The sequence below is a fragment of the Paroedura picta genome, chromosome 8 (genome assembly GCF_049243985.1).
Source record: "Paroedura picta isolate Pp20150507F chromosome 8, Ppicta_v3.0, whole genome shotgun sequence".
Lineage (NCBI taxonomy): Eukaryota > Metazoa > Chordata > Lepidosauria > Squamata > Gekkonidae > Paroedura > Paroedura picta.
Window position 1 is genome coordinate 10,020,001 of NC_135376.1, and position 23,178 is coordinate 10,043,178.

Below are 23,178 nucleotides of genomic sequence, written 5' to 3' on the forward strand. Positions count from 1 at the left end.
CCTGCTCCTCCACAGGCAGCCAGCTGGGTGACCTTGGGCTCGTCACAGTCCTGATGGTGCTGTTCTGATGAGCAGTCCTATCAGAGCTCTCTCAGCCCCATCTAACTCATGAGGTGTCTGTTGTGGGGAGAGGAAAGGAAAGGGATTATAAGCCGCTTTGAGACTCCTTCGGGCAGTGGAAAGCAGGATATAAAAAAACTAACTTCTTCTTCTTCTTCTTCTTCTTCTTCTTCTTCTTCTTCTTCTTCTTCTTCTTCTTCTTCTTCTTCTTCTTCTTCTTCTTCTTCTTCTAAAACACTACATGAATGATCTCATTGCGTACCATACCCTAACTTTTCAGAGCCTGTGGCCACATTTGGCCCTCTGACACAGGGTGTCAGGCTAAACGGCTACCGTGGGAGGCAGAGCCAACCCTCCCATGAACACCCAGGAAGCCACAAAGCAGGGGACAAGGAATATATTTGAAAACTACATTGAGAATAAAGATAGAGAGAGAAAATGAAACCAACACCGTGGTGGCAGCAGCTGCCAAAATAATGTTGTTTTAATTTGCATAATCAATCTAAATCTCCAGTGGCCAATAAGAAGCCCAGCTGGGAAGGAGTCCCACCTGACCCCACCCACTTTCTAAAAATATTTTATAGTCTTCAGGAAATGCATTGGCAAACACCACAGCACCCGCAGGCATCACTTTGGGGACCCCCACATGACCACAGTCCTGTATGTGAAGTCACTGATAACAATTCTCATGTTTCAGAGGAAGTTTTCCAAAGCCACTGAATACATTCTGGATAGTGGCAAGATTTGAACCAGGGATTTCCCAGGTTATGTTAGTCTCTCAGCCATTATGCTACCGTAGTTCTCCCTGATTGTCGTACAAGACTGACCACCTTCTGTCATTAAAGTCAAGATGGGAGTACATGGGCGTTTGAGAAGGTCTCACATTCAGATTCTGACCAGAGCCAGTCCTGGAAGGGTATCAGATCATACATCCTCTAGCCAAACCTCAGGGCTCTGGACATGTAAATGGAAAAAAAGATTGCTGCATTGCTTGATCAAGTAACCCAGAAGAATCATCCAAATGAGGTCAGGACTAAAACCCCCTTGAAGTGTGTCTCAAAGAGCAAGTTCTCAGACTTGCATGTCCCTCTCCTCATCTTTGGACTCTGTAAGCAACTTTCATGTCATCAAGTCAAAAGCCATACATTATCCATGGGCCCAGTTCATGGCACTCCCAGGGGACCAGTCAACCAAGAATGCATCCCAAGCAATTTCCTTCCAGGTCTTTCTAGCCCAAATCAATCCTGTCTAGGCTATCGTAAGGCAGTCAAAGCCTTCTATGTGTACATCTTGAGATGTTCAGAATGGTATCTCTTGACAGACAATTGTAGGGTGTGGATCGGGTTGCCAGCTCCAGGTTGGGAAATACCTGGAGACTTTAGGGGTGGAGCCAGGAGTGGATGGGATTTGGGGCAGGGAGGGGCCTCAGTGGGGTACAATGCTATGGTGTCCACCCTCCAAAACAGCCCTTTTCTGCAGGGGCCTGATCTCTTTAGTCTGGAGATGAGCTGTAATTCCAGGGGATCCCCAGGTCCCACCTGGAGGCTGGCATCCCTAGGTGCAGACAAGCTCTTTCCCCGAAGGCCAGGGATCTAATGCCCTTTAGCCCAGCACCCAAGGCTTCATTTGAACCGAGCCTGATCCAAGCTTAATTCCAAAACTTGTTGTCATTCCCAGGGATCAGAATGAAGAAGAAAATGCCCTTAAGCACAACCGGACAACTGCACTAGTTCAGACACATCCCAGATTAGAAGAGCATATTTAAAGTGGATCTCCCTGCTTGTCGGTCTTCATGCCCCGATGCTTTTGCTTTCCCTCTGCCTATTCTCGGGCTGCCTTTGCAGCCTGCTTGCCTACTCTTGGCTGGGCAAATGAAGTTCTTATTGCTTAGCTCTTCATCTCCCCTGACCCCTTCTCCTCACCCTGTTCCACTTGCCTTCACGAAGGTCCCACATCGGGCAATCAAAAAGAAGCACTGGTCCCCACACAACTGCTTCTATTTACTTACACCAGCAAGGCAGTAGATAGAACATTTTTGGATGAGGAAAAGTCTGAAAGGACAGAGCCACAGGGCTGTTCTGCCCAGCATTGCTTCAATCTGATTTCCCAGACCTTTTTCTGCAGTTGAGATCCCAGGGTCGGACTTGTGTTTCTGAGAACAACCCTTTCCGGACTAAAAGCACGGCGTTAGCCATGCTTGTGAAAATGTTAGCAGCCTGCTGTATGGTAATATGGACCTGGAACCTGAAGGTGACATTTCCACAATGAGCTGAAGAGGCCAGAGAAGCAGGCAATGGGCAAGGGGGAAAGAGGCACCAAGACTGTTTATGCACTGGGAACTTCACTGCCCCAGCTCCCATGCAGGAGCACAAATCTGGGGCGGATGAGGTGCACCAGGCAGTTTGCTCCCCCGTGTGGGTGCAGGAAGAGGTGGGGCAACCTCCCATGACTAAAGCTCCAGCCTGCAGCCCGGCATGAAACCTCCAGTGCGTAAACGGTCCAAGAGAGGGAAATATTTACCAGTATTTGGAGTGGTCGGGTCATTTGGGTCTTCTCAGAGGTGGTTCTTTTCCTTGAAGTGTGAATTCTCCTGATGTAACTTGAGCTAGTATTGAAGCGAGGCTGGGGGCTGGGCAGCATCTGACCCTTTTCAACTAACACCCCTCTCACGAAGGAAAGTGCGCTTCCCCAGGAGCATGGGCTCTCCTCTGCTTCAGGAGTAAATTGTGCTCCCTTGTGAGTGTGTGATCCTCGACCCACAAGTCAGTCCTCAACAAGACAGCGCAACCTTGAGTCTAACCAGATGACCTTGCCTCGGGTTTCAGAAGGGTAGTGCTTGGGGGGGGGGGGATTTGCCAAGCAAATACCTGCAAAGCGGATGGAACCAGATTAGAGAAATCCTCAGCTCTGCAGGAGTTCCCTACTGCTGCTCCGTCATGGGTGCTGGAATGCGGGGCAGTGAGAGGAACGGGTTTGGTGAACTGTCAGAGGCTTTCATGGCCGGTGCCATGGTCTGATAGTTTTAGCCCCTGATATTTTGCCGCAACTGTGGGCAGTATTCTCAGAGGTAAGACACGGCAAGATGGAGAAAGTAGCATGGAGAGATCCCCAACTTGCTGCGTTCTACTTCTGAAGATGCTGCCCGGTTACCCACAACTTCTTGCAGGCTAAGGAGCTTGTTGGGATGGTCAATTAATACAGTTTTCATATCCCCTGAGCTCTAAATACAGAGGAAGAAGCCCTTTCCCCCAGCGATTGGTGTATAGAAAAGAGGATAACGTTTTTGTTTCTAGATATTCTCAAACGTATTGAAGACAGAAATAAAGAGAGACTTGTCCACAATCAGGGTTCCCTCCCCCTGGTCAATTCACAGCCAACTGATGGTGACCCCATGGGGCTTTCAAGACAAGACCAGGGGTGGGCAAACTGTGGCCCTCCAGATGTCCGTGGACTACAGTTCCCATGAGCCCCTGCCAGTGAATGCAGGAGGGCCACAGTTTGCCCACCCCTGCAAGAGACGGAGGTGATTTGCCCTTGCCTTCCCCTGCAGAGCAAACCTGGAATTCCCTGGCGGTCTCCCATCCAAATACTATTCAGACCTGATCCTGCTTTGCTTCGGAAGTCTTAGACTAGGCTGGCCTGGGCAATCCAGATCAGGGACAATCAGTAGACCAAACCAAAAACATGGTGTGCTTAATGTTTACATAGCCGGGCACAGTTGAAGGGAACAAGGTACCGTTTCAGAAGCATGGACCAGGCAGAGCCACAGTTGGTCGTGGAGCATACCGTCAAGTCACAGCTGACTTGGGGCAATCCCGTGGGGTTTTCACGGCAAGAGACATTCAGAGGTGGTTTGCCATTGCCTGCCTCTGCATTAGGATTCCTTAGTGGTCTCCCAGCCAAATACTAGCCTGGGCTGACCCTAGAATCATAGAATAATAGAATCCTAGAATCATAGAGTTGGAAGGGACCTCCTGGGTCATCTAGTCCAACCCCCTGCACCATGCAGGACACTCGCAACCCTCTCGCTCATCCACTGTAACCCGCCACCCCCTTGAGCCTTCACAGAATCAGCCTCTCCGTCAGATGGCTCTCCAGCCTCTGTTTAAAAATTTCCAAAGATGGAGAACCCACCACTTCCCGAGGAAGCCTGTTCCACTGAGAAACTGCTCTAATTGTCAGGAACTTCTTCCCTGTTAGGTCCTGATATCTGATGAGATACCATGGGTTATCGAGGTCAGGTGAATGTTAAGTACATTGGAGGATAAATGATATCTAAGAAAGCCGATTTCCTTGCTGGCTCTAAGTTCTCAAGAAGTTTACAACTTGCTCTCTTTACAGGAGAAGCCACGCTCGACAATGATTAATCCTACACAACAAGGGCCAAGGATTGGATTCCTGCACATGAAACTTCCCACAGCTTCCATCTCTGCTTGCAAATGCCACAAAAGGAATGAATTCTGAGGACCTCTCAATCATGCAGTCCACACCAGAGACCAACGTTCACTCCTCCACCAAGTTCCCTTCCTGGCCGGGTAACCTTCGAGCAATACACTCCGAGAATCCCATGTGTCAAACACGTCCATCTGCGAAGCAAACCTTGCCCTCATGAAAACATTTCTACGTCAACCAGCGGAAGGAAAGAAAAAACACCTACAAGCCACAAAGGCCATGGCGACATTTCTCATTCGCCCTATAAGCCTTTCTGCAGAAAGCACAGAAGCAAAGGCAGGGCACAGCCGTAATGAAAGGTTACTTGCCGGGGGTGTCTGTGGAGGTCTACGTTGAAGCTGTTCAGTGGAAAGGCACCTTGCTGGGTCTGCTTCTCGGGAGCCAACCCAGCATGGCTTACTGAGCAGCTAGTGAGCATTGCGTTGGGATGTGCAACTCCCATCCGATTCTGCAAAAGTTACTTCTGGGTAGACCCGCTTAGGACGGGGCACTGCTGATCACATCGCAGCATGGTACGCAATGAGCATGAGATGGCAACGTATGCAAATGGATCGTCCATCACCAAAATGATCCAGCCTATGAAAAAGGCAAGTGGTTCCTACTTGAGATATTCCTGAACTTGGAAAGTCTGTTTGCTTTCAGGTTCTCAGTCCACATCTCCTTAAACCGAAGTCCTCTGAAAAGTACCTTACACCAGGGGTAGTCAACCTGTGGTCCTCCAGATGTTCGTGGACTACAGTTCCCATGAGCCCTTTCCAGTGGTTCCTGGCAGGGGCTCATGGGAATTGCAGTCCATGGACATCTGGAGGACCACAGGTTGACTACCCCTGCCTTACACAACCAAGAATGTCTTACACGGGTCTTGCAGACTCTCTCTAGTTCTAGGCATGACATGGCAAGGTTTTTGTTTGTAAAGAAAGACAGGCAGAGAACTCCCATGCCGTCTTAAGTAGAGTCAGCCCCCTGCTAAGCCCTTGGTTTTCACTGGACTTTGAAGGTGGCAACTCTGCTTAGGACTGTTCCCAATCCACCGTCAGCAGCATCTGCCGAGAATTCCCTTGCCTTTTTTGCTCTGTGTGCACAGCAACAGGCCTCACCTTTGCATGGCTCTTGAGTATTTCGAGGCTTGAGTATTTCGAGGCCGTCTGTCACCCAGTTCAAGATACTGAGATCGCGTTCCTGTTCCGGAATTTCAGGCCAAGCCACACGCTAATAAAACCACGTCGCTTAATTTTTTGTTTATGAACAGGCACTTCAGCTACTGCACCCAACACTCAAACGCTATCCTCTTTATGCTTGTTAGCTTTCCATTTCAGATAATAAATGCGTCCCGCAACTAATTTCATTCCCCCGGCCGGTGGGGAATAATTTGGGTCGTAAAGGAGCACTTGAACGGAGCTGCCTCTGAAGCATCTTTCGGGGGAAGCCTTGGCTACAGCCCCCTCCGACCAAATCCACCCAGCTGAGCAATATTTCTTTCCAAACATACCTAACCTCCGTTTGTTTACACCACTCTGCCTAGACGGGTTTGGGGTGCCCTCCCTCTCCCCGCCGCCCCCGCCAGCATGCACTCAGCCATCCGTCTCCATCTGCCTCCTCCTATTAGAAAATCTTTAATTGATCAAGTTACCTTAGCAACCGTGGTCCAGCTGTTCCCAATATGGAGATTTCAATTGGATCTGACACGGAGAGGCTTCCCCGCCTTTCATCTACATACTTTGGTAGTTTTCACGTTTGGGGGAAGGGGAGGCAGCCGGAGCGATGGGCAAGGAGGCAGCTTTCCTCGGTCTGGGCTTTCCGTAGGGATTATTTTGCAGTTTCCCACGGCATCCCCAAAGATGTTTTCTTGACGGCTTTGGTTTCTGTGCCCAGAAAGGGTGGCGGCGGTGGTGGAGGGAGACGGCAAGGATTTTCTTACAAGGAGAAATGCCAACCCGTTTGCCGTGCATCTGAACCGGGGAGTCTGTCCGAGGCGATCTTCACGCAGTCAAACTTTCTTGGACCGGCCTGCCAGCGACTGGCACATTTTTGGAAAACTCGCCTTGCCTTCTGCTGTGTTGACATCTCGCCGGCTGGCCGAGCCGCTCACGCATGTCGTGGATATTACAGGACTCCCTTGTGCAGCGGGGGAGGTGGGGGCTCATGCTCCACACCTACCAAGAAGACCCCCCCTCTTTTCCTTCCGATGCCGCTCCCGCCAGAGCCCTCACTCCCCCTGCCCCTTGGAGCAACTGTACAGAAGTCAGAACGCAGAGACCGGCCTCCCTACCAGGATTTCCAAAGTGTATCACAGAGGGATCCTTGGAAAAGCCCACCAGAGCCGGGGGGACCTGAAGACAAACTCGCAGGCTCTAGGGATTTTCTTCCGGTTAGGATATATAAATAAATATATATATATATATATCTCAAGGCTCCGTCTAGGGATGTGAAGCAGCCAGAGGATCCAAGCTACGCTTCCCAGAGACATCCAGGCAGCAGGAAAACAGAGAGAAGGAGGTTTTTCCGGGGCAACCTGGACCCTGACTCCTCTGCTTCGCTCCTGGGCGAGATGGGGAGAAGGGCCCCTGGCCTCTCTTCGGCCCCCTCCATCTGCATCCGTCGTGGTATCGAGGCTCCGTCTCCTGAATCCAAGGGCGCTCCGGAGAAACACCCCTCAGTCCATCTCGGGTTCCGCTCGCCCAGCCTGGGGGAAACAATGAGCGCTCTCCTTGGTGCTGATGGGAGGGACGCCTGTCTCCCGGCCGGGGCTCGTATTTCCTCTCCCTCCCTCCCTCCCTCCTGCCTCCCTCCCTCCTGCCTCCCTCCCTCCCTCCCTCCTGCCTCGTTTCCAATGTTATGGTCTCATGAATTAAGAAGATACCCTATGTCTAGATCTTATAGCAGTCCGTCTCTCTGATTCATCGGGGAGTTTCCTTGGTAACTAGCTGTTCCTCGCCAGTGATTCGTGTTACTTGCACACACCACACACACACACACACACACACAAACACACACACCCCTCCCGACACTCACCAAGCCAGCTCAGTTTAAAGATAAAATACACAGAAGTGAGAAAGCAGCACCAATGTGCCTTTCTCTGGGTTTAAAAAAAAATTGTGTGTTTATGGCAAGGAGGTGAGCGAGAGAAAAACCCCTTCTAGGGCTGTGATAATTGTGGGAGGGGGAAAGTATGTCTAAATAAAGGGGATGGGGGACAGGAGATAGCATTGGTGTGTGTGTGTGCGTGTGTGTGTGTAATGGATAGCCAACTCAGAGAGCAATCCTAAGGAGATCGACTCAGGTCTGTTGCATGGGGTATACTCTCAGGAAAGTGTTCTGAGGATGTCACTGTTAGCATCTTTCCCCCTTGGAAGCACTGTTTCAAAATGCACCATCTCCCTGTCTGCGCTGCCAATTGGAAACGATGGGAGAAGGGTAGTTGTTGCTCTGGGTGCCGGATGGGAGGCAGAGCCAGGTGTGCGTGCCAAGGCATTCCCCCAGAGTCCCGCAGGGTCACACCCATCTACGTTTATTGCAATCTGAGCAGGGGGGAATGCCGTTCAGGATGGGACTGGCTGCCTGGGAGTTGCACGAGGCTGTCCACCAGCTGCGTAGGTTTAGACCTGGTGTGGGTGAGGTATGGAGAACAACCGCCACCTCCTGCCTAGGCAATGAGAAGGCCAGCTGACCTCTGATGTGTGCCTCATTGCCTCTTGCACAATATGAAGCTGACTCCTGCTGAATCGGACCCTTGGCCCTTCAGAGTCAGTCCCTTTCCTGGTCTTTCACCTTCCCACTGCCTGGTCATTTGGACTGGAGGTGCCGGGGATTGAACCTGGAACCTTCTGCATGCCAAGCAGATGCTCTATCACTGAGACAAGGTCCCTTTCCTTCTTCACCGCCTCCTCTTCTGCATGTCCCTCCAGCCTGTCTTGTTGGCTTTATGAAAGAACCGCCATTCCCTGGGAGAACCGGTATTGTCAAATAAAGCTAGTTCAAAGCGAGGTGAAAAACTCTCCGGTTTCAAGTAGGCGGCAGACGGCGTCGAAGGCTTGAGAAGAGACGGAAACGACCAACCAGATTCCCCTTGGGCTTTCTTTTGCCTAGAAGAGCTTGCAGAGTGGTGGTTGTTGTAGAGGGGGGGGGGTCCAGTGAATGTGGCAACAACAGTGAAATGAGAAGCCCCCCTCCCAGACCCTGCCCACAATGTATCAGTCTGGGAGGGCATGGCTGTTCTTGATGATGCCTTTCCTGCCTCCCCTGAACAAGATACCTCTGGGTAGGGGAGGGAGGAGAAATGTACCCCCCACCTTCCATTTGTAGCTCCAGGCCTGCCTCCCGGTGCAAGAGGATGCTTCATTGTCTTCCTCCTCATTGGGTGTTGCACATGAAAGCAACATAGAAGGCAAAGGGCTTGAGCTGAGTAGCCCCTGAAAGATGCAGAGGCTCTCCGGAGTTTAAGCCCTTGAGAGTCAAAGCTCTCTGTCCAAATCTCAGAACCTCAGCCTGCAACAGGGAGCTCCTCCGCCAGGCATTGGGTTGAGGTTAACCAGAACCACCACTTCCAATTGGCCACCCCTCAGCCTCCCTCCTACAACCTTCATTGCTGATTCGCCCATCCACCAGGCCAACAATGAGCGCTGATTGGTTGTTCTCCCCCAAGTTCAATTGTTCGTCATGTCATAGTTATTATTGTATTGTTATATACTGAGTTATTGTATTGTTCCTGTTTGATGTAAACCGTCCTGAGCATTTGGGGAGGGCGGTATATAAATATAAATATAATACATAAATACATAATTAATTAATCAAGTCACAGCTAATTTATGGGCCCCCCAGAGGGCAGCCTTTTCCAACCTGTTGACTGTGGAGGAACCCCTGAAATATTTTGGGGGCTTCAGGAAACTCCAGAAAGGGTGGCATGCCCCTTCCGAGAAGGGGGCATGGAAGTTACAAGTGACGGAGTGATCAATTGGCGGGAGCCAGCCAAGTAATCGATCCTTGACCGTTTCCATGGTGGAGAAAGAGACTGGGCCTGTAGAGCAACAGGGGGAAATGGGCTCCAGTGACATCTAGTGATGTCAGCAGCCATCTCAATGGCCTGAGGGACTGACTCATGATAAGGCCATTTCAGAGGTTTCACGCCAGCCCAAGCTCTGTTCCTCCCAGGGCTGACACTCGGGTCCCTAAGCTTTATTGTCACCTTGCTTCTTGGCAGCTTTGGCACTTGTCTGCACTTGACTGACCTTTCCTTATTGTAATGGAGAGGAAGGGTTTTGGCCCGTGCTAAATGGCAGCTCTGAAGATGTCAAAGGAAGCTACCTTTGGTGGCAGGGAAATTGTCCTGTTCCTGGGAGACTCTTGGCCCACTCCACAGATGGATCCCTCCCTCAGGATGAAAACTCTTCAACTTTTGGTCTCAGCGGGACCATTCTTGTTGACGGTCTAGAACAAAAGAGAGGAAGTGGCCCTTGTGGGGTTTGGCTGTGGCTCAATGGGAAAACCTCTGCTAGGCAATCAGAAAGTTCCCGGTTCAATCCCCAGCATCTCCAGCTAAGGGAACCAAACAGTAGGAGATATGAACACCAGGCAGCAGTCTGAGGAGAAAAGACAAGCTTTGGTGGTCTGATTCAGTCTAAGGCGGCTCCATGTGTGACAGGTCATGGTGTCTCCACCTAGTGTGTTTTTGTGTGTGGGGATGGGTGGTGGATAATGGGGTTAATCCCATTGAGTATACATCTGTATGGAAGCAGAGCTCTTGATGGAGTGAAGGCCCCTTTCTTTCTAAAGGGATGAGGCAAATTCATGGAGGATAAGAGACCAGGTGCAGCATAGAGATGGAGCCAATGTGTTGAGCAGTGATTGATCTCTGGGCAAGGGAAGGCCTTCTATAGGTCTGTCCACAGAAGATCTTGGAAATCAGTCACTTGTAACAGTCTGATATTAAATAGCTCTTCTCTCACCTTCCCGTTTTCATAGAATCATAGAATCATAGAGTTGGAAGGGGCCATACAGGCCATCTAGTCCAACCCCCTGCTCAACACAGGATCAGCCCTAAGCATCCTAAAGCATCCAAGAAAAGTGTGTATCCAACCTTTTCTCTGCCTACTGTGGAGAACCACCATATACAGCCTGTGCAATTCCAGCAGGACTGAACAGTATGTTTCCCAGAACACTTAGAAGGAGCAGACCTTCTACCACATGGCACTTAAAGTGGTTTACGGCATTTAGAGTGAGCAGCAAGGATAAGAAGAGCATAAATGTCAGACCACCCATCGACTTTCTCCAAGAACACACTTGGCACAAGCGGCAAAAGCAGTTTACTGAAGTAGCGATACGAAGTTCATGACAATTCTTGCCGAAATGGATTTGATTGGCAATACATTGATCCATATGTCCACCGAAACCCTGGCTTCCCAACTGATAAGAGTCGAGTTCCCCCTGTTCCCAGGAAAAAGTGTGCAAACTAGTCCTGTGCTCGGGGGCACGTGGCATCATTTGTGCATGGCCAACCTCTCCGACAACGACTGAGCTCCCCTCTCCCACAGTTCTCCTCTTCTTAAGGGAAACTTGGCAATTAGACTACACAAACACGCTAGCGGTATAAAACAGTTACAGTCAGTTAACTTTCCCAAGCCTTCTTCCCACTGACAGATGACAGCACACACAATGGCACGGGACACGGACAGCTGGCACCAACACGATCATGGCAGGAGGCTGGCCACTGGGCAGATCCTGCTGAGAAGATCCTACCATCCACAGACGGCAGAGCAAGATTTTCTCTCTTCCTCTTCCGGTTGCCCTCCCCAGTTTTATTCCTGGGTGTCAGTGGACCCTCGAAAGAAGCACAAGGGGGCAAAGTGGGGGCCTGCCATCAGAGGTCAGAATCTCTGCCCGCTTTTTCAAAGGGCCATTTGGAGAGCGACCTTAAGACGGCTGTCTCCAAATCCGACTGGAGTCTACTCCATGGCACCTACTCCCAGGAAAGCATGCTTGGAACGGCATTGTGAGTCTGCAGAACCAGCTGGCGGGATGTGTGCCAATAAAACCACAGAAAGCGCCGTACAACAAAGATCCGCGAAGCAACCGAGGATCCGAGGGACCAGAAAACCGGGAGATAAGGCCATGCCAGCCAGTCTGCAGCTCAGAAACTAATCACCAACAGCAGACACCTCGACAATGAAAGGAAAGGCTACTATACAGAGAGATGCGGAATTTGCTGCCAGAGGATGTTGTGATGGCCGTGGGAAGCAACAGCTTTCAAATGGGATTGGATAGATTCATGGAGGGTAGGACTATCAGTGGCAGCTGATAGATATGGGGACTAATCCTCTGAATCCCAGAGCCAGGAGCCAACTTCAGGGGAAAGCCTCTCAGCCCTATTGTCTGTTCTGAGGAACTGATTGGCCACTGTTGAGATAGGATGCTAGACTAGATGGACCACATGTCTGATCCATCAGGACTCCTATGTTCTTAATAACAACAACGATAAGAAGAAAAAACAAGAGATGTGTGTCCGTGTTTGTATGCACCTTGACCTGGTTGGCCCAGACTAGCCATACTTCATTAGATCCTAGAAGCTAAGCAGGTTCCTGATTAATACCAGGATGGGAGATCACCAAGAACCACCCCCAGGGGTGCTGTGCCTTAAAAACCCTACAAGGTTGCCATAAACCAGCTACACCCTGACAGCACATTCCACTACCCACCCTACAACTACCTTAATCCAAGGTAAGGCATGGGTCTATCTTAAGAGCCTCTTGTGGCGCAGAGTGGTATGTGGCAGAAATGCTGTCTGAAGCTGTCTGTCCATGAGGTTGGGAGTTCAATCCCAGCAGCCGGCTCAAGGTTGACTCAGCCTTCCATCCTTCCGAGGTCGGTAAAATCTTTTCTTAAGAAAAGCTTGCTGGGGGGTAAAACGGTAATGACTGGGGAAGGCACTGACAAACCACCCCGTATTGAGTCTGCCATGAAAATACTGGAGGGCGTCACCCCAAGGGTCAGACATGACTCGGTGCTTGCACAGGGGATACCTTTACCTTTATCTTTTCTTATTCAGACCTGTCTACTCTACTTCCTAGCTGCTCTCCAACATTCAGGATGAGAGAGGTCTGTCCCGTTGATCCCTATGCTGTAAATGGGCTCTTCTACCTGCAAGGTACCACTGAGCCATCACATCCTCCCGCCATTGCTTGTTTGAAAACTGCACGCGATTAGTCTGTTTTTACTAGTGGTGCAAAACTAATAGCTGTAAGCCTTAGGCTGCCTATTGATGTAGAATCAGATGGCCTCTGGGTAAGTTTTCTGATTGCACGTTTGATCAACATGCATTGAAGGGGAGCAGGTACAACCTCATTGGCCCTGGCCCTGTTGCTTGCCAACATGCGATCGCTGGCTCATGAGCATGAAATCTACATGCGGAGGATATGTATATATGTAGAATCAAAGAGTTGGAAGAGACCTACAGGGTCATCTAGTCCAACCCCCTGCAGGATGCAGAAAATTCACAAATATTTGCCCACCCACAGTGACCCCAATTTCACGGTCAGATGATTCTCCCCTCCAGGAAAACCAGAATCCCTGGCCAGTCTGGTCTGGAGGAAATTCATTTCCCAGCCCTGAATTGTGGCCATCCTTTCCCTGGGCATGCAAGAACTGACACAATCCCTTTCCCACACCCATTTAATTGCCAGCCCTCCAATTGGCAACATGGCTTTTCTAACATTCCTGAGCCTACATGGTACAATTCCTCATTACATCAATGCTGTGCACATGAGTCAGTGTGGGACAGGGAAAGCAAGCTCATATCGGCTCCTGCCTCTCTGTGTGTTCATTGAACCCATGACTAGAACACGGATATAGGGCTATTCTGTTAGGTTCTGGGGTTTACTCATATCTCTGTGTGGTCCAGGGCCTTTTGCTTTTCTTTTAAAAAAAATATGTGGCCCACGTTTTGCAGCGTGGCCATTGCTAGGTATTCCGAGGCCTTGTCCATGGTGCTGAACAAGGAATAGCTTTACTACCCTTTGTGGGATGGCAAAAAAAGGGATGCACCCCCAGTATTTTCCCCAGTGGCTCAAGTATCAACTTGGCTCAAGTTATCTGTATCGTGTTTCCTGTTCCCTGTAAACAGCCCATAGCCTTGGGGGGAGGGCGGTATATAAACATATATATAAATAGATAAACTAAAACTTCTTAAGCCATGTCTCTAGTAGCAAATTGATACTCTGCTACTTTGTTACTGGTGTGACCAGTTCTCCAGATGTCAGTTTGCTCCACCAGGAGGTGCAAGTGTTCTGGAGACCACAACCAACACACATCGGAGGGGTTTGAAAATGAGGAGGAGGTGGAGGAGGAGGAGTTGGTTCTCATATGCTGCTTTTCTCTACCCAAAGGAGTCTCAAAGCTGCTTACAGTCGCCTTCCCTGTCCTCTCCCCACAACAGACCCCCTGTGAGGTGGGTGAAGCTGAGAGAGCCCTGAGATTACTGCTCGGTCAGAACAGTTTTATCAGTGCTGTGGCGAGCCCAAGGTCACCCAGCTGGCTGCCTGCGGGGGAGCACAGAATCGAACCCGGCATGCCAGATTAGAAGTCCGCACTCCTAACCGAACTGTCTCCTGACGACGTCATTCTGGGAAAGGCCACACGCGAAGTAGCTCTGCAGATAACTGAGGGCACAGAAATATTTCAATAATGGCTGAAAATGGTGGGCCATGGCTGCAATACAAAAGTGGGTTACATGCCTGCATCAAGGACATTGATGGGGGACAGTCAGGCAGTCTACTGCAGGGGTGGGCAAACTGTGGCCCTCCAGATGTCCATGGACTACAATCCCCATGAGCCCCTGCCAGAATTCGCTGGCAGGGGGCTCCTGGGAATTGTAGTCCATGGACATCTGGAGGGCCACAGTTTGCCTACCGCTGGTCTACTGAATGCCTGGTCTACTGAGTCCCCAGCTTTTTGATTTGTGGAGCATTGAATGCATTTCTTTAAAACATCTGGATGCTGCCGTTCCATTGAACTTGCAGTTCACAAGGCAGAGAGCCATGAAAACCTTTGAAAGCCAGGGAGACCCTGGAAAGCCGCTGCCAGTTGGGGTAGGGAATACTGACCTTGACGGAGTGATGGTCAGATTTGGCAGAAGGCATCTTACGTATGTGATGATTTGGAAAGAGAAGAACAGAGTCTGATCATTCTTGCTTTGGGCTTCTTGCCTACAATGCCTTTGATTTATTAATACGCAGTCCGTGGGAGCATCTTAGCCCCCCACTGTTCCCCCCTCACTGTTTTCTCTTTCGGATATGATTATTTTTAATGGTGTCTAGGCTCACTTTCGGTTTCCTGCCCCACACTGTCTCAGTGGCACGTTGCTATTTGGGGAAAGCAGCCAAAGGTAGCTGAGCCTATTTATACCGGCCAACCCTACACACTTCCCAGCTGCCGCCCATTAGGGGGGGGGCGTGGTCTCGGAGGCGGTCTGGCATCTTTACAGAGTTAGGGAGGGAGATTTTTTTCCTGCCATGCTGTGTTTCCTTCTCACCATTTGCTGAAGGCTCTTCCCTGGTGTTTGCAGCCAGTCTCTTTCCAGCTTTTACTTCTTCTTTTTTTTTTTAAAGGAAAAGTCACCCATCTAGACTGTGAAGAAGAAGAGTTGGTTCTTAGATGCTGCTTCTCTCTACCCGAAGGAGTCTCAAAGCAGCTTACATTCACCTTCCCTTTCCTCTCCCCACAACAGACCCCCTGTGAGGGAGGGGAGGCTGAGGGAGCCCTGATATTACTGAAGAAGAAGAAGAGTTGGTTCTTATATGCCGCTTTTCTCTACCCAAAGGAGTCTCAAAGTGGATTACAGTTGTCTTCCCTTCCTCTCCCCACAACAGACACCCTGTTGGGTAGGTGAGGCTGAGAGAGCCCTGATATTCCTGCTCGGTCAGAACAGCTTTATCAGTGCTGTGGCGAGCCCAAGGTCACCCAGCTGGCTGTATGTGGGGGAGGGAGGAATCGAACCCGGTATGCCAGATTAGAAGTCCGCACTCCTAACCACTATACCAAGCTGACTCTACACCAAGTTGACTATAGTCTGATTAACTTCCAGGGATGGCTCCTGGGAGCCAAGGGGGGGGGGGAAAGCTGCAGTCTGTGCCAGTGCCTTTAATGAGTGGGACCTTCCCGTGCAGAAATACCAGGACTGGAGGAGGCAGCTTCCCCCACAGGCACTTGATAGCATCAGTGATGAGGGAGATCTGTCTCTCTACTTCCATTCCCAGAACCTGGTCATTGGCTGTCTCTGCAGAGCACCTTGGACTTCCTTGGTGGCCTCCCATCCAAATAATAATCAGAGCCAGTCCTCCTTAGCTTAGTCTAGTGCTTAAGAGTGGCAGCTTCCTTTCTGGAGAACTGGGTTTGCTTCCCTGCTCCTCCACATGCAGCCAGCTGGGTGACCTTGGGCCAGTCCCAGTTCTCTCAGGGCTCCCTCAGCCCCACCCTTCTCGCAGGGCATCTGTTTTGGGAAGAGGAAGGGAAGGCGATTGTAAGGTACTCTGAGACTCCTTTGGGGAGTGAAAAATGAGGTAGAAAAACCCCATATCTTCTCTTACTGCCGTCACATCTAATTTCTCACTCCCCATCCTGCCTGCCGTGCATGCACTGTGCATGCGCTCAGGTGCTTGGGCACACCCAGGCCCACTGCTGCCGTTTTGCTTGACGCCAAGTGAACTCCTGTGGTTAAATGATGCACGGCGTTATGGCATAAATAAAGATTCAACCATACTGCAGTCTTCATTCATTCTGGTTTGGGAAATTACAGAAGTCAAAGTATCGGATCCAGACCTCTGGATGATACATTATGCAATGCATCGTCTGCGGTGTTCAGGTTCATAATCAAATTGCTTACATTATGAAGCAATTATCCCAGCTCAAATGCCAATAATATTTTTTTTGCAGACGCGTAAGTGCCTGGGGTTCTGCGTTTGCTAATATGGGCTGTTTATTGCCACCTACATGCATAATGACTCCCACATTCAGAATACTCTTTCAATGTCTCCCCTCCAGGCTTTTTGGTATGACCTTTTATAAGAAAACAGAGAACAATAAACGTTTGCGTTCTAAAGGCTGCAAAAGCAAAGATTCCTATGAGTTTCATTCAAGGCCAGTCCTGGCCAGTCCTGCTCTTGGATGCTTTAGGATGCTCTTGGATACTTTAGGATGCTTAGGGCTGATCCTGCGTTGAGCAGGGGGTTGGACTAGATGGCCTGTATGGCCCCTTCCAACTCTATGATTCTATGATTCTATGGACAAAATGGTGCCCCAGACACAGGATCACTTTGATGCCCCTTTGACCTCTTCAGCTTTGGACTTTGCCTGATCTGGTTAGATCTTGGAAGCCAAGCAAGGTCATTGTGGATCGGTATACGGAGGGGATTTATTTATTCTTTAACATGTGTAATCTAGACAGCAGATCCTCGGATCATCTGGCAGCCGGGCAAGAGATGTTTGGAGTTGGTTTGCCCTTGCCTGCCTCTGTGTCGTGACCCTAATGTGCCTTGGAGGTCTCCCATCCAAATACTATGCTTAGCTTATGAGATCAAACAAGGTTGGGCTAGCCTGGGCTATCCAGGGCAAGAGGGAACTGGGGTCAAGGTGGGTGGGCAGGGAGTTGGGAGGTCCCTCCCAACTCTATGATTCTAAGATTTGGATGGGAGACCAAAGAGGAAGTCAGGGTCAGCAGGCAGAGGCAGGCAATGGCAAAACCGCCTCTGTTAGTCTCTCGTCTTAAAAACCCTGGAGGACCACCATGCATCTGCTGTGACTCAATGGCACTTTGCACACAACCCCACCCATTGCACCACTTATGTGCACAGCCAGAATGTGATTTGTCCTTGTTGTCATCAAGGGATAGTTTGTTTATATGGTTTCATACTATTTATTGATTCAGAAAAAATATATATTCATATCTTTCACCTTTCTCCCTATGCCAGTAGTTCTCTCAACCTTCCTAATGCTGCAACCCTTGAATACAGTTCCTCCTGTTGTGGTGACCCCAACCCTAAAATTATGCAAGGGTTCTTTCACAGAAATCAAACCAAAACTGACCAGTGGTGTGGAGATCCATGGTTCATGGTTGTATATAAATTGTTTTTTTATTCTGGGGTTTCTCAGTTCAGTTCTGCCTCTTGTCCCACCATGCCGATCTCGCTCTTTTCTGCTGCTCCAGACGAACGTTCTATCTCGATCTACCCCGCAAGGCTGTTGTGTGGATGGTGCTCCCTGGCCAAACTGCTTGCCCTGCCGTGACCCCTGTGAAAGGGTCATTTGACCCCCAAAGGGGTCCTGACCCCTAGGCTGAGAACCACTGCCCTATGCAGTCAAGACTCAAGACGCGACAAACAACGACAAAGCAACCAAATATTAAAATAATTAGGACATGACAAAAGGCAGGCAATTAAAATGGAACTGAACGAGTAGGTTTGTTTTCAGCACCTAGCACTTTGAGGCATACCATTCCTGAACATGGAGGTTCCATTTTGGAAGGATGGCTAATTGCTGTTGATGAACGTTTACACACAGGAATTGGCCTTTTAAATTTTTTTGGAAACGCCCTTAAGGCTGTGGCCACCCCTCCATCTCAGGCTTCTGAAATTCTGCAAATTAATGGTATCCTGTGGCTGAACGCTTAGCCACACCCACACGTGCAAACACGCACATTTCAGAGTTTAAAAATTCCTTTCTAAATCATTGAATAATTTTCGGATGGAAAGCATTTTGGGCACCATGACTCGACTAAAAGTATCCCCGATGCAACCGTCTTTCTTCTGCCAGGGCTTTTCGTCCTTGGGCACTTGGGTGGAGAAGGCGTCTATCACCGGAGTCTTCAACAGGGTGAATCCATCAACCCTTCTGCCCTTTCCAGCAGCGGCAGAATATTTCTTCCTGGAATAATGAACCCTCTCCCAGGCCGTTTCTGTTGCGCCGCATTTGACCGAAGTGATCAGGTGGTGATTAATAGAGCAGACAACCTACTGCTCTGCTTCATAGTTTTCCTCCCCGTTTCTCTCTGTTTCTCTCCCTGATCAAGAGAGCCGATGACCGGGGGTGGGGAGGGTCGTATTTGCTTAAATGGCAATAAGCTAAAATTCTCCGTGTCCTTTCCGCTAACTCTCGAGAGGACACTGGGCTGCCCAGTTTTATCCAAACACATCTCTAAGGTCGCACGGATGCAGATAAAATGATTAACAAAGTCATTAGGACAAATTATTTGTGACTGTGGCCTGTGTGTGTGTGTGTGTGTAGTGGGTGAGAGCAGTGGCTTCTAATCTGGTGCGCTGGGTCTGATTCCCCACTCCTCCACTTGCAGCCAGCTGGGTGCCCTTGGCCTCATCACAGTTCTGATGGTGCTGTTCTCATAAAGCAGTCCTGTCAGAGCGCCACCTCCCTCACAGGGTGTCTGTTGTGGGGAGAGGAAGGGAAGGCAATTGCAACCCACTTTGAGACTCCTTTGACTAGTGAAAAGTGGGGTATTAAAAGAGAACTTTCCTTCATTTTCTTCACATTAAGATGCCTTGTACAGAACCAACCCATTTGGTTCACCGAAGTCAGCACTGCCTAGTCAGATTGGCAGTGGCTCTCCAGGGTCTGAGGCCTTTCATATCACCTACTACCTGATCCTCAACTGGAGATGCCGGGGATTGAACCTGCATGTCAAGGAGAGGCTCTACCACTGAGCCATGGCCCCTCCCTGCTTCAAGCCACCTTGAGCCTACAGTTGAATGGAGCAAAGTGGATGAAAAGTATTCTGGATAAATAAATAACGCATCCCCTAGTATTTCCAGTGGAGAGGTCAACGCTTTTAAGTGTCGGGAAAGACTCTCTTGGCCTTAGGGAGGTGTGGCCAATCAGAGTAGGCAAGAGGGAGTAAATGAACCAAGGGCATAAGGCAGTTTCATACAATCAGCTATTAAAAAACATTAAGGCTGGATCCAGCTGGAATTCTACTGGGAAAACATGGAGGAGGACGTCTTGTTTTGACACCACAAAGGTTATCATGGGGCTCATGGGACCTGCTTTGGCCAAAAACAGGTGGGACCGAGGGAGGGCATAATCAGGAGGGGACTTGGGTAAGACTGGCTGGATCCAACCTAATAAGAGGGGAAAACAACCTCATACTGCCTATGTTATAGTCTTTAAGCAAGGGCTGGACATTCTCATGGATCTTACCTGCTTCTGATACTGTAGGCTGATCCTGCATTGAGCAGGCATTGTACTACATGGCCGGTATGGCCCCTTCCAACTCTATGATTCTAAGTAGAAGAATGAGCTTTAGAACTTCGCTTCTCCTGCTGAAATCTCTCCCTCAATTCTGCAGTCTCAGACCCCTCCCCACTGCTTGGGCGAGGACAGATTTCCCTTGTATTGCATTGTATCTGTAGCGTCGGATCAATGAATGCTTTATGAGTCTCGATAGAGAGATCTGTTTTCCTTTTGCTCCCTTCCTTTCAACGGGATTGGATCTTTGGAGGGACAGAGATCCTTCCCTCCTTCCAGCCTCCGAAATGCTCTGTGCCTGCCGCAGTCTGGCACGAGTCGCAGGAAAGAAATGCCCATGACCCTTCCCCGCCCTCTCAGTTAATGAGCATAGTGAAGGAGAATGGCTGGGATGGCCTGTAAAGGAAGAGCATGCAAACAGCCCATTAATTGGGCTACGATAACATTGGCTAATGACAGGTCCTGCACCAAGGTCACAGTCCCGTATTTCCCCCTGTCTCATAAATATATTTGCTCATGTATGATACATGGCGTCTATTCAACGCCTTGGGCAAAAAGTGTGATTAAAACTCCTTTCCCTTGTTCTTTCTTTCTTTCTTTTTTTGCCAAGATTGGCTATTTTAAATATAGCCAGCCTCTGCGTGACATCTTTAAAAAAAGAACCCAACCAATGCGTAATTATTAAAATGGAAATTGCATCGGATACCACATTAACTCTGGCATCGTTTGTTTTCCTAAGCAGGGAAATTAACCCTATTACTTACGCGGCGACATTAGCCATGTGGCTTTTGGGAGACTCTCTGCGGCAGAGTAGTCAAACTGAGGCCCTCCAGATGTCCATGGACTACAATTCCCAGAAGCCCCTGCCAGCATTCGCTGGCAGGGGCTTCTGGGAATTGTAGTCCATGGACATCTGGAGGGCCGCAGTTTGACTACCCCTGCTTTGAGAATCATAGAATCATAGAATCATAGAGTTGGAAGGGGCCATACAGGCCATCTAGTCCAACCCCCTGCTCAACGCAGGATCAGCCCTAAGCATCCTAAGGCATGCATGTGTATTTGTATGGCTTATGTGGGAGGGAGTGATCTTTAAGTGGGAGCTGACGTGGAAAGTGGATGGACCGGCTGGGATTGGGATCATGTTGTAGCCTCTGATCTGGTATCCCCATGCATGCTTAATGCAGGCTTTTTCAACCAGGGTTTTGTGGAGCCCTGAGATTTCTTGACAGCCCTGGAAGGGTTTCCAATTAATTCTTAAAGATATATTTTAATTTGTTAAATATTTATCGGGTGATATGACCATATAAGCACATGTCAACCAGCCCCTCCGCAATGGCCAGTGTTGGGCCTGGAGGGGGTGGGAAGGGGCTCCGGGTGGGTGTGTACACGGCGATGTTTTCCAACCATATTCTGAATGATCACGCCACTTTTGGGGTTTCTTGAAGCCTCAAGAAGAGAAAGCCTGCTTTAATCGGGAGAGCTGTGGGCCCTGGGGAATCTCACAGCATTCCGCAGGGCCTGCAAAATGGAGCTCTTCCGCCAGGTCTATGGTTGAGGCTGAAGTCACTGAGGAAGATCGAAGTGCCCCTTCTCCATCATCCAGTGTTATGTAACATCTTGAGCCATCTAGCCCTCCTTCCTCCCCCCCCCTCTAGTGGTAGGGTTGGGGTGGGACTATATTTCTGCCATATCCCTACTTGACTGTGATTGTAATTGAATTTTTATGTCCTTTTAAATGGGTTTTTAAACTTGGTTCTATGGACTTATGTAATCCGTCACGAGCCGGCTTCAGGAGTGGCAGAGAATAACAACAACAACAACAACAACAACAACAACAACAACAACAACAACAACAATACAAATATCTTAATGAGATTGGGATTCCCCATTCATCAATAGAAGGGAGAGAACATGTGACTATACAAAGTGCTTGGCTGGACTGGGCCAGTGGTCCATTCAGTACAACATCCTGCTTAGTACGTTGGCCAACCAGTTGCTTTGGAAGGACAATGAATTAGGCCTCTATTTTACATAGTGTTACATATGTGGATTGAACAATGCTACTACTGCAGGCTGATATGCAAATGACGGTATCGTAAACCCACCAATCACAGACTATACTTTAACTGAACTTAGGGACCAAAAGGAAGCCAGGGCTTGGGACCAATCAGGCTCTTGGGTGGGCTCGCCAAAGTGTTTATATGTTGAGGTTGTTCTAATATTCACTCTTAGGTATTGTTGGTATTGTTGGTTGTAAGTTCTAATAAAGAGGAGAGCTGTTTTCGAAGAACTATTGCATCTGTATTCACCAAACTGACAGACTTAACACACAGTGAGTGATGAAAGGCAGCATTCGCTGCCAGAAGATGGGGTCGTGGCCACAGGCATAGTGAGCTTTCAAAGAGGATTAGAAAGAGTCATGGAAGATAGGCCTATGGAGGATAGGTTGATGTTCAGAGGCAGTCTGCCCCTGAATCGCAGTGCCAGGAGGCAACATCAGAGGAAAGCCTCGGCCTCTATGCCCTGTTGCTGGCCCTCCAGACAACATGCTGGAGACAGGATGCTGGACTAGATGGACTACTGGCCTGGTTCTTCCAATGTTTTCAAGAAGGCCGTGGCCTCTCTGCCCAGTTGTTGGCCTCCAGAAGAACTGGTTGGCCATTCTGTGAGACAAGGTGCTTGACTAGATGGACTAGATGATCCAGCAGGGCTCTTCTAATGTTCTTTGAAGGCCTCAGTCTCTATGCCTGTTGTGGGCCCTTCAGAGGAACTGATTGGCCAGTGTGTGAGAAGGATGATGGACCACTGGTCTGATCCAGAAAGGTGTTTCTAATGCTATGTTCTTCTAAGGCTTTCACCTCATGCTACATCCTGGAAGCATGAATGTGAATGTTCCCTTTAGTCACCATGGCTAGCGACCATGAGGGATGCTGAAAATGGTGCTATGACCATGTTTGACAGTCATGCCAAACAGCCAGGATTGCCCATCCATCAGATTTGCGTTGAGTTTTTTCCCAAGGCTGCCCAAGTGCAGTGATGCTGCCCTTTCCCGCTGATTGGCAGCCATTATCATAATTAAGGACCTCAAAGGTGATCACCAAAGGGCAGGATTTTATGGAAACCTCTCATTTATTGATGGCTGATTGTGATGGTTTATGACCGAGGTCATTTTCTATTGAAGCCATTGCCTGCTGGGCAGAGCAGTCAGCCAGTGAGGCTGAGGGATGTCACAGGACTCGGTGAGAATGAGCAGGCACGGCAAGCCACAGGGCAACGTGGTCAGGGAGGAATGGTGCTAAGCAACCTGCTCCCCAGTCATGAATGGGCCCATGAGCAGTCGAAGCAATCAAGAAACCAGCTCCTTGTGCCCAACTGCTGAAGATGTCATTCACATAAACAGATGGCTCCTGGGTTCTAGTACAATGGGAA

At 49.4% G+C, this 23,178-nt stretch overlaps 1 protein-coding gene across 4 annotated transcripts in view; it reads right to left on the reverse strand.

Moving 5' to 3' along the window:
* KCNMB2 (potassium calcium-activated channel subfamily M regulatory beta subunit 2) overlaps nt 1-23,178 on the reverse strand; it is a 190,515-nt gene that overhangs the window by 89,136 nt on the left and 78,201 nt on the right. For 2 of the 4 annotated variants that reach the window (XM_077348350.1, XM_077348347.1), the window contains exon 1: nt 6,143-6,690. The exons of the other annotated variants lie outside the window; for them this stretch is intronic. The gene's annotated coding sequence lies outside the window, so the exon portion shown is untranslated. Of the gene's footprint in view, nt 1-6,142; nt 6,691-23,178 lie in introns of those variants that run through there. 4 annotated transcript variants of the gene reach the window in all.